This window comes from Lingula anatina, chromosome 8, assembly GCF_051362555.1.
Source record: "Lingula anatina isolate TDL-2025a chromosome 8, LinAna3.0, whole genome shotgun sequence".
NCBI classification, from domain to species: domain Eukaryota; kingdom Metazoa; phylum Brachiopoda; class Lingulata; order Lingulida; family Lingulidae; genus Lingula; species Lingula anatina.
Window position 1 is genome coordinate 781,709 of NC_141774.1, and position 12,866 is coordinate 794,574.

A 12,866-nucleotide genomic window follows, 5' to 3' on the forward strand; every position below is an offset into this window, starting at 1 on the left:
GGTACATGTATCTTTTCATATCCACAGGAGTGTCTGAGGTTTCAGACAAATGGAGAAGTCGGCTGATCCACTGCATCAACAGATGTGACAGCTACTTCAATCCTGAGATAGTCAAGATCTGTTCCAGTTATTTTGAAGCACTGTTTCATTAAATGTATGTGTACATTCAGGCTGTATAATTGGGGGATGAATATTATCTCATGAAAGTTTATTGAACTCGATTGAAATGAATTAACATCCCTTTCACCTCCTTATTACAACTTAAATTCAACATTGCTGTTTGCTTACCAAATGAGGACTTATGTCTCGGTTTCAAAGCTTTATTTTTTACATCAGACATTTAGCAGTGCACACATGTATGGTGAAACTGATTGTAGTTACATACAAATTGAGACTATCCTTACTTTAAAATAGAAATCTATAAATTAAGAAATGTGCATAATAAGGGCAGAATTTTTACATTTAGCATGTTATGTAGAACTAAAATGGCAGTCTGGAATAACAGAATTAGAGCATTGGAAAAATGTATCTGTATAGGAAATTTTTTCCTAAAATTTTTTCATTTCCATCAACATAGGCTGCATTTGTAGTGATAGATGCAAGTCTGCCTTGTGACTTAGCAGCCTGCAATGTCTGCTTCTGGCTGTGTACTTTTATCTCCGAGTTGACTCAGTTTTTCCTTGTTATCACTTCCCCTTCATCTATGTTTCAGTTTGCTGACTACAAAAACCACCAATCATTATAGTGTGTGATGTCTACCTCTGTCCGTTTGATGGAATCGACAACATTTTCTGCACTAGTAGGGCTGATGAAATGTGCATCCAGGACTTAACTGAAGATCTCAACTGCCAACCAGACTGCTGTAATGTCTTGTATGCTGGTTGTAGCAGTGAAGATAGCTGACTGGGATGCCTCTCTGTTCAGCCTGGAGACCTTGGACTTCTTTACCAAACAGGGAGATATATATTGTCCCAAAAGGTTGCAGAAACCTGAAACTAAATTAGAACTGTATGCTAGTGATGCACGTTTTTTAAAAGTACTAATGGCAGAGTACAACCAATTATGTCTGACTCCAGATTTTGACATATCCAAGAATATTGCTGTTTGAGAAATCCGTTTCAATACGACATCTTTATTTTTAACTATGGCTATGTAAAACATTGGCTTTTAAATGTATACTGACAGTCAATAAAATCATAGCATTTATTTATCAAATAATATTTTAAGTTCCTTTGGCACATTAAGAAAATGACAGTTTTCATGTGAAATATGACACATTATTCAGTCACACATTTCACTCTTTTATGACCAAAAGAGAGTTGGAATCGATTCTCGTTAAAAAAAGGACAAGAAAGTTTTCTGATGCACTTTCACTGTCTGTCACCATATATTAAAGAATAATCCATAGTATAACATAAACAAGAGCTGAGAAAAAAATCGAGTATGCAGGCAAGAAAAAGTTACCATTATAATAAACTATGCAGGCAAGGAAAAGTTACCATTATTAAAAACAGGTTGAAATACTATTGTGATTAAGTTCAACCCAATATTGCATTTACACTTTAAAATAAATTAATTGCACCAATAGTATTCTATGGGTCAGATGTATGAGGCTTCAAACTGTGTGAACAGGTGCTGATATTATTTAAGGAAAATTTAAGGTGTAAAATCAAGCACTTCCAAATTAGCTATCTTAAGTGATGGCATCAGATAACCCATGGTTTGCAGCTAAGAGTAGAAAAAAAAATTTAATAATAATAATAATAAATAAATAAAATTTAAAAAATAATAAAATAAAAAAAAATGAAATAAACAGAGGAGAAAATAACAAACTATAAAATGCTTTTAAAGATAGATGAGGCATGATGTATTACATGGAAAACAAGTAAAAACATTTTTATATAGTTTTGGAAGTGCGTGGTATAATTAAGGCACAGGAAATAATTTATTTTTTGGATTTCTTGAACATTAGACTGAAATATTACCATGTTCAAGAGTGTATTAAACAATTGCAAAATATCTCTAAACTGAAATCATTGTATTTTCTAAATGTTTCAGCTGAAGATGCTTTATGTATTTATATCTGATTTCTCTAAATTTCACTGTTCTTATCATATACTGATGATTGATCAAAGTAGACAAGAAAACATTCCATAGAAATATAAAAATTTTATATGCAGGTCAAGAGTAAAATTAATTTGCTATTATTGTTATTATGTATGCAGTAACAGCTGTTGTTGCTACTATAACTGATACATATTTGGAACTTTGTAATTTTGATAAAAGCCTTGAAATACTGAAATAAATATATTCTTTAACAATGTACCTTTTGAAGTTTCCTTTTGCATATTTATAGCTGCTGTATGTCAACAAAATGCTGGATGCAGCTTTTCCAGGGATTGCTCCACTAATTGTGAGATTTCAGTCACCTGAAGTAGTAAATTTACAAAAGCACTGTCAACAAATTATTTTTGTATTTGTATCATGTTTCATTATTAATGTAAATGCATATTATCTAACGAAAAGGAATGTACTGTTCCAATTTCCATGTAATTATAAAATGTTTAATCATATAAAAATGTTCTCAAACAAAAAAAAAATGTTCAGAAAGATGGTTATTTTTATTTATTGCAACATACTAGGGTGGTGCTACTGGTTGCGTGGTGCTCTGTACGGCGAGTTGCAGCATACTGAATCTCTCTTCAAAATCATCCTATAAACAGAAAATTTACTTAAAATTTTGGAAAAAATAACTTACAACAAATACAAAATTTTAATGATAATGAATGTGAGTAGGATTCAACTTAATGAGGTGATTTAATATCGGTAGTAAAAAATTATTGGGTTGCCTTTTCCTTGGCAGGAAAATTGCTAGCAGCCTTGTATTTAGTTGTAAACAAAAGCATAAATATCAAATTCCCTAGTTAAGGGACAGAATTTTATTCCGACTTTTTTCAAGTATGATGTGCAGTCAAACTACAGTTCACGGCTAGTTCGGACTTATATTCCGTTGCTGTACAGATATATCATTACTTGATCACGACAGGGAAAGTAAAACTCTGCCGGCTGTCCACGTGCTTTGTGTGAGATCGCTCGATTATCGTCGATTTTATCCACATGCTGCAATCCAGCTTCGTTTAATCAAGCTAAGAGACAGACTTACCTCCAATAATGTCAACTTCGAGGCCATTATTAATCAAATTGAACCAAAAATCTGTCAAAATGACGCTCAATTGTCTTAGCACGCCTGCTCCCCATTCACATGTAGTGCAACGAAAGTTGACCGGAAGTAAAACTACCCAACTCTCGCCCAACTCTCGTGGTCACAAGCTCATAACACAGAGGGCAATACAAATCTCGCGGGAGTTGGCATTCCATTTTCTCTACTTCTATGGTAAAATATTCAACATCAATTTAAAAAACAACGCTTCAAACTTGTGCTATTTCTGTAAAACGTTGTTAATCACGAAAATCGAAGCGCGATCAAGCACAGCAAACAGTAACAGCAAAACTATGCTTCCGGGTTTTTTTTATAGTAATGATTTCGCAAATAATTATTCTTAATTAGTACATCAAAAAGCAATTTAATTTGACAAGTTGGCATAAATAAAATTAGCTAAAATATTTATAGATGTCACTGAATAATGGGCACACTTTGTATAAAATATAATTTAAAATATCATATAAAACTAAAACCCACACACGCCATAGGTCCGCATAAATGTCCTAATTCTCTGGAATGTTATCAGGACGACGAGACAAGCACAAACATTTAAGTGTGTCAGCGTCTCCCGTTCTTATCAGAAGGCCTCTGCCGAGAAGTCGATGCAATCGACAGCCGCTTGACGTCCTATTAAATTAGACTGTTCACTGCTTTTATTTGGGGGTTTAACTAGGTCTCAGTTTAATTTCTAGGGACTATTATTTCTTTCCCGTTCTCTTGGGTGATTTTTGTCCTTTATTATTATTATTATTATTATTATTATTATTATTATTATTATTATTATAATTATTTGGGTGTAAATTTTTAGAATTGCGTTTTTCTAAATAAAACGTTCTACTAAGTGTTCAGTAGCCAGTGAAGAGATCTGCAGATTATGTAAGTAATTTACTGAACAGGATTTTCGACTTGCATTATCCTTGAGATGTGAATAAAATGTTATTTACTGGGATTTGTGATTTGATGTTTTTATTTCCCGTGAACTGTGATTACTCCCCCCCCCCCCCCCCATGGGACCCTCTCAAAAGAGTGAGATCAATCTAAACTGCATGTGACGAACACGGAATCCCCCACTATATAGGGCCTATATAGGCCCTATAGGCCTATAGCCTACTGTATGTACAGTACATTCGACCTACAGGTATCAGTGGCGAATTTGGGGGGTGGGGGTTCAGAGGGGTTCTGACCCCCCTCTTCGGTTTCTGGAAAAACACCACACCAATATTTCCCTCTTAATATTACAATTTGTAGAGCTGAATCATTGTTCTAAACAGCACCAAATGGCACCGTGTTCCGCCAAAACACTTCGCACCCCACACCAAGGGGGGGCAAGGATAACCAAGGATCGGCTTTGCATCCGAGGCCTGTCATTCTTTAAAAAACTGGACCCCCTCAAACTGTTGAGAGGATGACACCCCTACCCCGCAGTTTCATTAAGACCGCTTAGCACTAACCACCGGCTAAATCCAGCATTTAACTTAAACGACGTTAAAACCTGGTTTTTATATATAAATACCGTCTAGCCCTAACCAACAATTAAATCTTCTTCAGGGTCGGTTAAATTCATATGCTCCAAGAAGTTAGTTAATTTTTTTAAACACTAGATAATAATAGCAAACCTGCTGTGGTTTACATGTAGGCCTACTGGCCGGTGGGTGTAGGCCCCTATATGTCGTATATATGTAGTCTATGTAGTTTTTCTACCTATTCTCACGGTATGATTAGCTCAGTTTTTTTCCCTCAATATTATATCCTCATACAAGTTAAACTGTGAACTACAGTATTAGACAATGATTTTTTAATGATACTTTTAACTCTTCAAATAATTATTTCAATCAGTGGGTCTTTTGCTCTTTCTCTCCAGTCATGAACGGTAAAATTCATTCATTTGGAACTTAAAATGTGTAATTAGCTCTAGATAATATTCTAAGACCAAATTTTACTGTTGTTGTTTCGAGTCTCTTTCAGAGATAAATTATAAGGAGTCCCCTCGTGTCTGTCCACCTTGATTTGAACTTTATGATTGATTTTTCTGATTGATATTTTAATTGATTAAGTTTTACTTAGTACATAAAAATCTCAATTCTGAAAAAAAGGAGAAGGTTGGATTGAAGCACTTAACGGACCTTACTGTACCGTGTAAATGTTATATAGTTTAGTAAAAGCCCGCAGTTCCGGGTTTCCAAGAGGTTTATGATAAAAGGGTTTTTATTTATACTGATTTTATAATAAGGTCTTCCACTAGATCTGCTCTTTCCTTTCGTTGTCCTTGCGATGAAGACGATGACGATGGTTTGAAATAAAACTCCTGCGCAAACTCTGTCTGTAGGCAGTTTATATGTTGTTTGTGTTGTTTTATGCTTAATATGTTATGCATTGTCAGTTATTGTCTGGGAGAAATACGTCTACCTGTATGATGAAAATTAATTTAATGCGGGTTTCAGCTGAACCAGTACTTCTGACGGGGGCAATAGCACTTAGCCACTTTATTAATTTAAGGCTTGACTATAAAGATTAAAATTGTGTATCTGTAGGAGAGCGATATACCATCGACGTCCAATTCATTTGCCTTTTGCTGAGTTAGCATTTATTGTCTTTGGTGCAGATCACAGTGCAGTCGCAGCCAATACTGGAAATAGATATGGCTAAGTTAGTAAGGACTGACTAAGTCAATGATAAATGGCTAAGTCAGAGAAATTGCTCAATCAGTAGTACTCAGTGATAAACGGGTTATTCGGTAATGAACGGCTAAGTCTGTAACAAATAATAAATAATAAAGGGGACCATTCAGAATGAGAAAAACCGAGGGCTAGCTAGGCCACGACCTAAATATGACGGACCCACATGAAAGGAGGACAGCTTAATCCTGTAATGGTCTCTCCGTCTCTCACACGCCTCCTCACGGGTCGTCCTTGCAGGGACACAGTAATTAGACGTCGGCTCAATTCAACCAGTCGAGGGACGGCGCTAGCTTAGCTGGCACTCGGCACTTCTCAAAATGAATGGTCCCAATGGCTACTCTTGGTGTAAAATACCACTTTGGGTATTTTATGATTGATATAAATAATTAATTAAAATAATATTCATATCCTAAGATAAGCTTAGCAGGGGGCAGTCAATAGACATTCGGGAATGATCGTGACCGGGGCACATGGCACGAGATAAAATTTAGAAATGCCTTTGAAGGCTAGGGCGGATAATGGTGATCCAGGAAACACGGTGACTGAGTTGGGGCAAAGCCTGAGACAAAAGGACTGCGCTCAGTCAAGTGTTATTTCTTCCTGGTTATTAAAATTCCTGAATGATCTATAAAGGCTGCCCTGTTTTAAGGTGAAATCATATCGTATTTTGGCTCTGGCGATATCATTATACATTTTGGACTGACAGTTACTATGTAGAAGAAACTTCTGTATATTTTCCAAAAGACAGTATTAAATTTCCACTTGCATCAAATGAGAATCTTGTTGGTTTTACTGGATCAGCTGGGCGCACAACACTAAGGCCCAAGAACCGGCGCGTTATCTAACGTGACATTATTTTCACGTTAAGTCTAACCGACGAAGATTGAGACTTAACAATTGGCGAGCTCTTTTCAGGACTTAATTTTTAGCGATCTAACGAAATGAATCCAGATTCTCTTCAGCAGCTGTCCGCCGGAGTTGCAGCTTTGGCAGAAACAACGGTGCAGGCGCACCAGGAAGATGGACAGTGGAGAAATTTAATGCAGGAAAGATGGCGAGCGGAAGATGCTCGAAATGCGAGGATGGAACGCATGAAAATAGAGGGTGAGCACCAGACAAAATTGGACGTACTGTGCAGGGCTATTAAACCCTGTGATGGGTCCATTCCGGACGACACGAGAGACTGGATTGACCAAATTGAACGAACAATTCCCCGGACGGAGGAAATTGAACACGCCACAATTAAACTGGCACTGCAGACGGCACAAGGGTCAATGGCAGGTGAGATAGATTATTTCTTAAATCAACAGCCAGAGTATTTTGGAACGGACTGGACGGTGTTACGAAACCATATTCGACGGGTCTTTCTTTCCGCCGATGAAACCAGTTGCATTCGAGCCGAATTGGAACGAATAAAACAATCACAATTTGAGAACACGGCGTCCTATAATCGCCGCTTCAGAGACGTGGCGCGGAAAGCATACCCACTTCCGCGATCCGAGGAAGCGGAACGCCTGTTAATTAAAGCTTATACGCGGGGCCTGCATGAGATTCGCCTCGCTAGGGACATGATACGGAAGGGACGACCGTCAACGTTGCAAGAAGCTATGAGATACGTGGACAATGAAGAGGTGGGTGATCTCCTATTTCAAACCGTCTACGGAGACCGAAATAGCAACACTCAACGCCGCATAGAGGAGCCAATGGAAATCGGGGCGACACAACCTGTGGACCAAGTACCACGATGGGCTACCGAACTAAAAGAGTCGATCTTATCTGCGTTGAAAAGCGCAGCTCAACGCGAACCACCGATGACGTCATCCAACACAAGACAGCACCCACGCAAACCGCCTCAATCGTCTAAGGACAGTAAGGGATGGACGGCAGACGGACAGATAAAATGTTTTCATTGTGGTAAAGTAGGCCATGTAAAGGCAGAATGTTACCAACTCAAAGCTTTACGTAAGAAACAGTAACCTATTGACCATTGTAACTAGTTCAAGCAGAGAGGCGTAAGAAGGCATGTATAGGGGTTAGAGTATCTTTAAATGGGGAACCTTGTTTAGCATTATAGTTGACACGGGCGCTAGTAGGCCTACCCCTCTGCTTTATTACTCTGTGTTTAAGAAATTATGTTCGATGACTGGTAGACCTACATGTAGATTAGTAAAAAGTACACAACCCGTTATTAGTATGACAGATCACTTACAGTGTTAGGAACAGCTCAATAGAATTATGCTCCAGGGCCTTAATCACCGGGCAGGTGAAACATAGGCAAGCATGTGAAATAGAATTAACTAGGTATGTACAGTCGCAGGCAGTAGAGTTAGCGTTAGGGGATTACGCGCTTACCACTTCGGGGGAAACAATATATACACGGTGTCCACGGTCACCTGCTGTGTCACATACCCTATGGCCAGGGGTTTACCTGATACATGTAAGTGACGGCTGTTCCATAACGGCCACCAACTTCACATTACCGGGTTTAAAACAACGGATGGGCAAAGTAAGCGTTAAGGCACTCATGGTAAATGATATAAAACCTTTGCAGGTACAAAATATTATTCCGGCTAGCGTAGCTTTGCACGTCATGAAACCTGACGAATTAACACCTTTACAACCAGTTAAACGTATATTGCTATCTCCGATCAGCGATGAACCGAATCTCTTTTCTATATTTTTTGCTAACAAATTTAGACGACAATTAGTAATTGGAACAACCACTGGTTCCCTCCTTGTGATTGGGGTGATTCTGATGGTAATATGTGGGTATCGGCGATGTAATTGGCGGGAAATAATTAAAAAACGCCATCACGTCAATAAAAGGAAATTAGAAAGGTCTAGTGGACCTAATGAGGAATGTGATAACGCTTTATATGAACCCATGTCAACTGATCTTGAGTTAAGTCATATTTCAGCACCGGACAGCCCTGCTCATCAGCGTACGGTAACAGCCAATAGTACTAACGACTGTGAGACCATCACTTATATCCCGGTGGAGCTAAAAGCAACCTCGGATACGCTGACGGTTCAAGGACCTGAAGCGCAGGCGCTGAAGGCCCAAGAACAACTAGCGTTGAACGAGTCGCTTCCTGCACCTCCGTTGCATATGCTGATGGAACAACACGCGACGTAAGGGTCTGGTTTAGGCAGGGGGTTTACCTTTTGAGATTTTGATTGGTATAAGGTAATACCGTGCAGTAATTTGTCAATTAACAGTGAAAGTTTCATTGATGATATGATCACGAAACGGAGATGCACTATTGGTGCATATATCTTAGTATTGAATTAGTATTACTACAATTCAAGGGTATACAACTGTTTGTTACTTTAATACATTTTATATATGGTTCTATGTTTATTACTTAAGGTTAAGGTGTATACTTATCTAAACGTATTATTATGTACATCATGCGATAAATAAGAAGCTATCACGTACACTCTATGATGTCATTTGCTGATGTTTTATGTTCATATAACCTTAATATAATAATATTATGATAATATTGGGTGTTATGGTAAGAAAATCTAATTGTATTTCATGTTAACATTTGGTAAGATGGGTACTTAATAGGATAGATTTTAAAAAAATGGACATTAGCATATTATTTTAATTCCTCATAGTTGAAATGCAAGCATTTCAACCGGTGGGTAATATAGTGGTGTAAAATACCACTTTGGGTATTTTATGATTGATATAAATAATTAATTAAAATAATATTCATATCCTAAGATAAGCTTAGCAGGGGGCAGTCAATAGACATTCGGGAATGATCGTGACCGGGGCACATGGCACGAGATAAAATTTAGAAATGCCTTTGAAGGCTAGGGCGGATAATGGTGATCCAGGAAACACGGTGACTGAGTTGGGGCAAAGCCTGAGACAAAAGGACTGCGCTCAGTCAAGTGTTATTTCTTCCTGGTTATTAAAATTCCTGAATGATCTATAAAGGCTGCCCTGTTTTAAGGTGAAATCATATCGTATTTTGGCTCTGGCGATATCATTATACATTTTGGACTGACAGTTACTATGTAGAAGAAACTTCTGTATATTTTCCAAAAGACAGTATTAAATTTCCACTTGCATCAAATGAGAATCTTGTTGGTTTTACTGGATCAGCTGGGCGCACAACACTAAGGCCCAAGAACCGGCGCGTTATCTAACGTGACATTATTTTCACGTTAAGTCTAACCGACGAAGATTGAGACTTAACATTACATGCAGTCGTATCCCATTGTACAAGGGAAGATCGTCTCGTCACATGGATTTATGATGTTAACGCACTGAGGTCTTCGTATTTCCTCTGTAAACAATTGTAATTTGTAAACATTCCTGTAAAAGGTATAGAGGAGTGATCATTACACGAGATAACTGTGCTAAATATCCATACCAGAATACAAAACAGAAGTGACTTGAAACCGACAATGATTTGATTTTAAATCGTTTCATTTTTGCTTACATAAGCCAGGCAATTGTCGAATAGCTATTTGCGTATGAAAAAGTTCATTTTCATTTACAGATGGTTAACGTTAGGCAACAAAATCAAGAGCATAAAAAACTTACTTAGTTTCCCATTTTTGCACTCCAAACAGTCCACTTCACCAGCTTTAGCTGTCGTCAGGAACATACATGTAATACAAGTCACAAGAACCAAAACGGCAAGAGAGCGCATCCTGCTCGGCGTCTGTCCAATCACGGTCTCCACGTCACTATTAGTGGTGTCTACTAGTAACTGTGTTATTATTTATTTCAAAGCTGCGGGAGCCCACCCTGAGAGTAAAGTAGCGTATTCAGAACAGAGGACTAACTGATCCGCAGATCAAATATGGCGACCCACTAAAGGAAAGAGCTTGCCGCTTAATTCAGAATTAGAGACAGTAGATTTCTTGCAAGGATTACGCAACAAGCATTCAAGTGGGTCGACCATATCTGACCCGCGGATCTGTTAGTCACCTCTTGTGAATGAGACCAAACGCTTGTTCACTAAATAAATAGCCTACAGTGAGAAAGACAGTGGGAGAAAAAAAAAAGAAAAAGGTCGGGTAGATACATCTGACAGCGTTGTGGCAATCATGAAAATCAAGGATCGAGAAACCCCTTGGAGATGGATCGATGCTGTTAGATCGATCTAGGTATGGAGCCCAGCCTTATTATTTTTGGCCGGCATCCACGTCCGTTTTGAATTCATTATAATTGATAACCAGGCTGTGGCTGACAGTGGCTTAGAATTTTTGCAGAAAACCTGTAGCTTATCTACTATGAGTATTAATTTCTTAGACGCACTTCAAAAAAAAAAAAAAAAAAAACTTTCTGGTGGTTTGAAATATTCATCATTTTAATTTTAAAAAAACTAAAACTAGTTGCAGATGAAATCAATATAAATGAAACATACTGTAACTCCCGGAAAACTTCGAGCAGTTTTTGTTTCTTTGATTGTTTGTTGTATTTATTATTTATTAATGTACTTTATGCACACACACACAACGGGTCTTTATGTTCGATTTATAAGTTTACATTTTGTAACGAAATAACATTGTGTTTGTTGATATTTTCAGAGAAGCATTGTGTTTGGGAAATTAGTTTATAACTCTGCGTATAGATGTCACTATAAGCACAGCGCTGTGTACGAGGGACGTATTGACGCCACCCATTTCTGTGTAATTTTCCCTTAGGTGGGATGTAATGGATAAGATGGGGAATAGATGAAATATGTCACCCTCATCCATTATAAAACTTCCCTAGTAGAAACAAGAAATAAAGATAAATTTAAGATAGATGAGAAACGGAGGCACAAACCGTCCCTCTTTGAAACTATATGTATTAAAAGACTTAAACTGGATCGCCATTCATGAAAGAATATATTTGAAAAAAGTTACAATGATAAACAAGTCTTGAAATGTTCTGACGACTTGGCACACGAGTAATTTATTTAACAAAAATTGATTTATTTTTTCAATTTTTAATGGCTCATCAGAATGATATACAATGTGAAACAAAATTGTTTAAAAAAACTTAACAAAAACAATAATAATAATAAGTCAAAATGACATTCATTTAGTTTAACTGTACACTTAAAGAATTTTCCTAAATTATTTTATTGCGAGACATTGTTCAATGATAACAATTTGATAAGTGTGGACGTCACGTGGTCCGATGGCAGGCACAGATTTCAAAATAATTTGCTGTAACTGTCGTTTTTGTGGTCAAATAGAATATATTTTATTTCTATAAGTTGTTGACAAGTATTTATTGTATAATATATATGTATCCCATACGAAGGTTTGTCATCCATTTACGTAAAATTTGTCTTCAGTGTCTTTATAATTACATAGCTACATGTTTTTAATTGTATATTAGTGTCTGAGTACTTCCCTATTTCTGAGGCCAATTTTTGCGACGTCAGTATGAATTTATTAATGTATTCCTTATATTTCTGTGGTGTTGGCATGTTTAAATAGAATAAATTGCGCTCTAAAACTATCAACTAAACGTTGGTACAATAGTTCTTTACTAAGGGGGGTCACTTTTTTGTCTAAATTCATTTTTAGTCTCAAGGGCAGTGTGAAATCGTCTCACATAGTATCATGAAAAAAAGGCAAACCAACTCTATAAATAGTTCACTCCACATGCATACACCTTATCCAATCTAAATTCTTTCAAGAAGATCAGCATAAACACGCTTTAATAATACAATTTTATAAGAATAGCAATAGATGTTAAATAGAAACATGCGCCGGTGTAACGTGACAGAGAGTACCTATGACAAAGAGGCCGCTACCCATTCATTTGTACAGGTGATCCTTGCCCTAGATTTTGACCTACTTAGGTCAGACTAATCCTAACCATAATAACTATATGGAGGGCGGACTTTCTGTCACACGGACCCTCAGTTTTGTTACACCAGCGTTAGATATGATGCTATGCTGGCGGCACTTTAACTATACCACGTGACTTTCACCTGTAC

The 12,866-nt window shown here is 37.3% G+C and overlaps 2 long non-coding RNA genes across 2 annotated transcripts; both read right to left on the reverse strand.

The window, feature by feature from the left end:
* Nucleotides 1-306: 306 nt before the first annotated feature.
* Nucleotides 307-3,526, reverse strand: LOC147760149 (uncharacterized). Its single transcript, XR_015335666.1, has 3 exons — nucleotides 3,164-3,526; nucleotides 2,640-2,713; nucleotides 307-995 (listed from the first exon to the last, which is right to left on the reverse strand). It is a non-coding gene; the product is annotated as an uncharacterized LOC147760149 (long non-coding RNA).
* A 1,829-nt stretch (nucleotides 3,527-5,355) lies between these two features.
* LOC147760150 (uncharacterized) lies at nucleotides 5,356-11,202 on the reverse strand. The gene is made up of 3 exons (XR_015330903.1): nucleotides 10,466-11,202; nucleotides 10,121-10,205; nucleotides 5,356-5,849 (listed from the first exon to the last, which is right to left on the reverse strand). It is a non-coding gene; the product is annotated as an uncharacterized LOC147760150 (long non-coding RNA).
* Nucleotides 11,203-12,866: the final 1,664 nt, after the last annotated feature.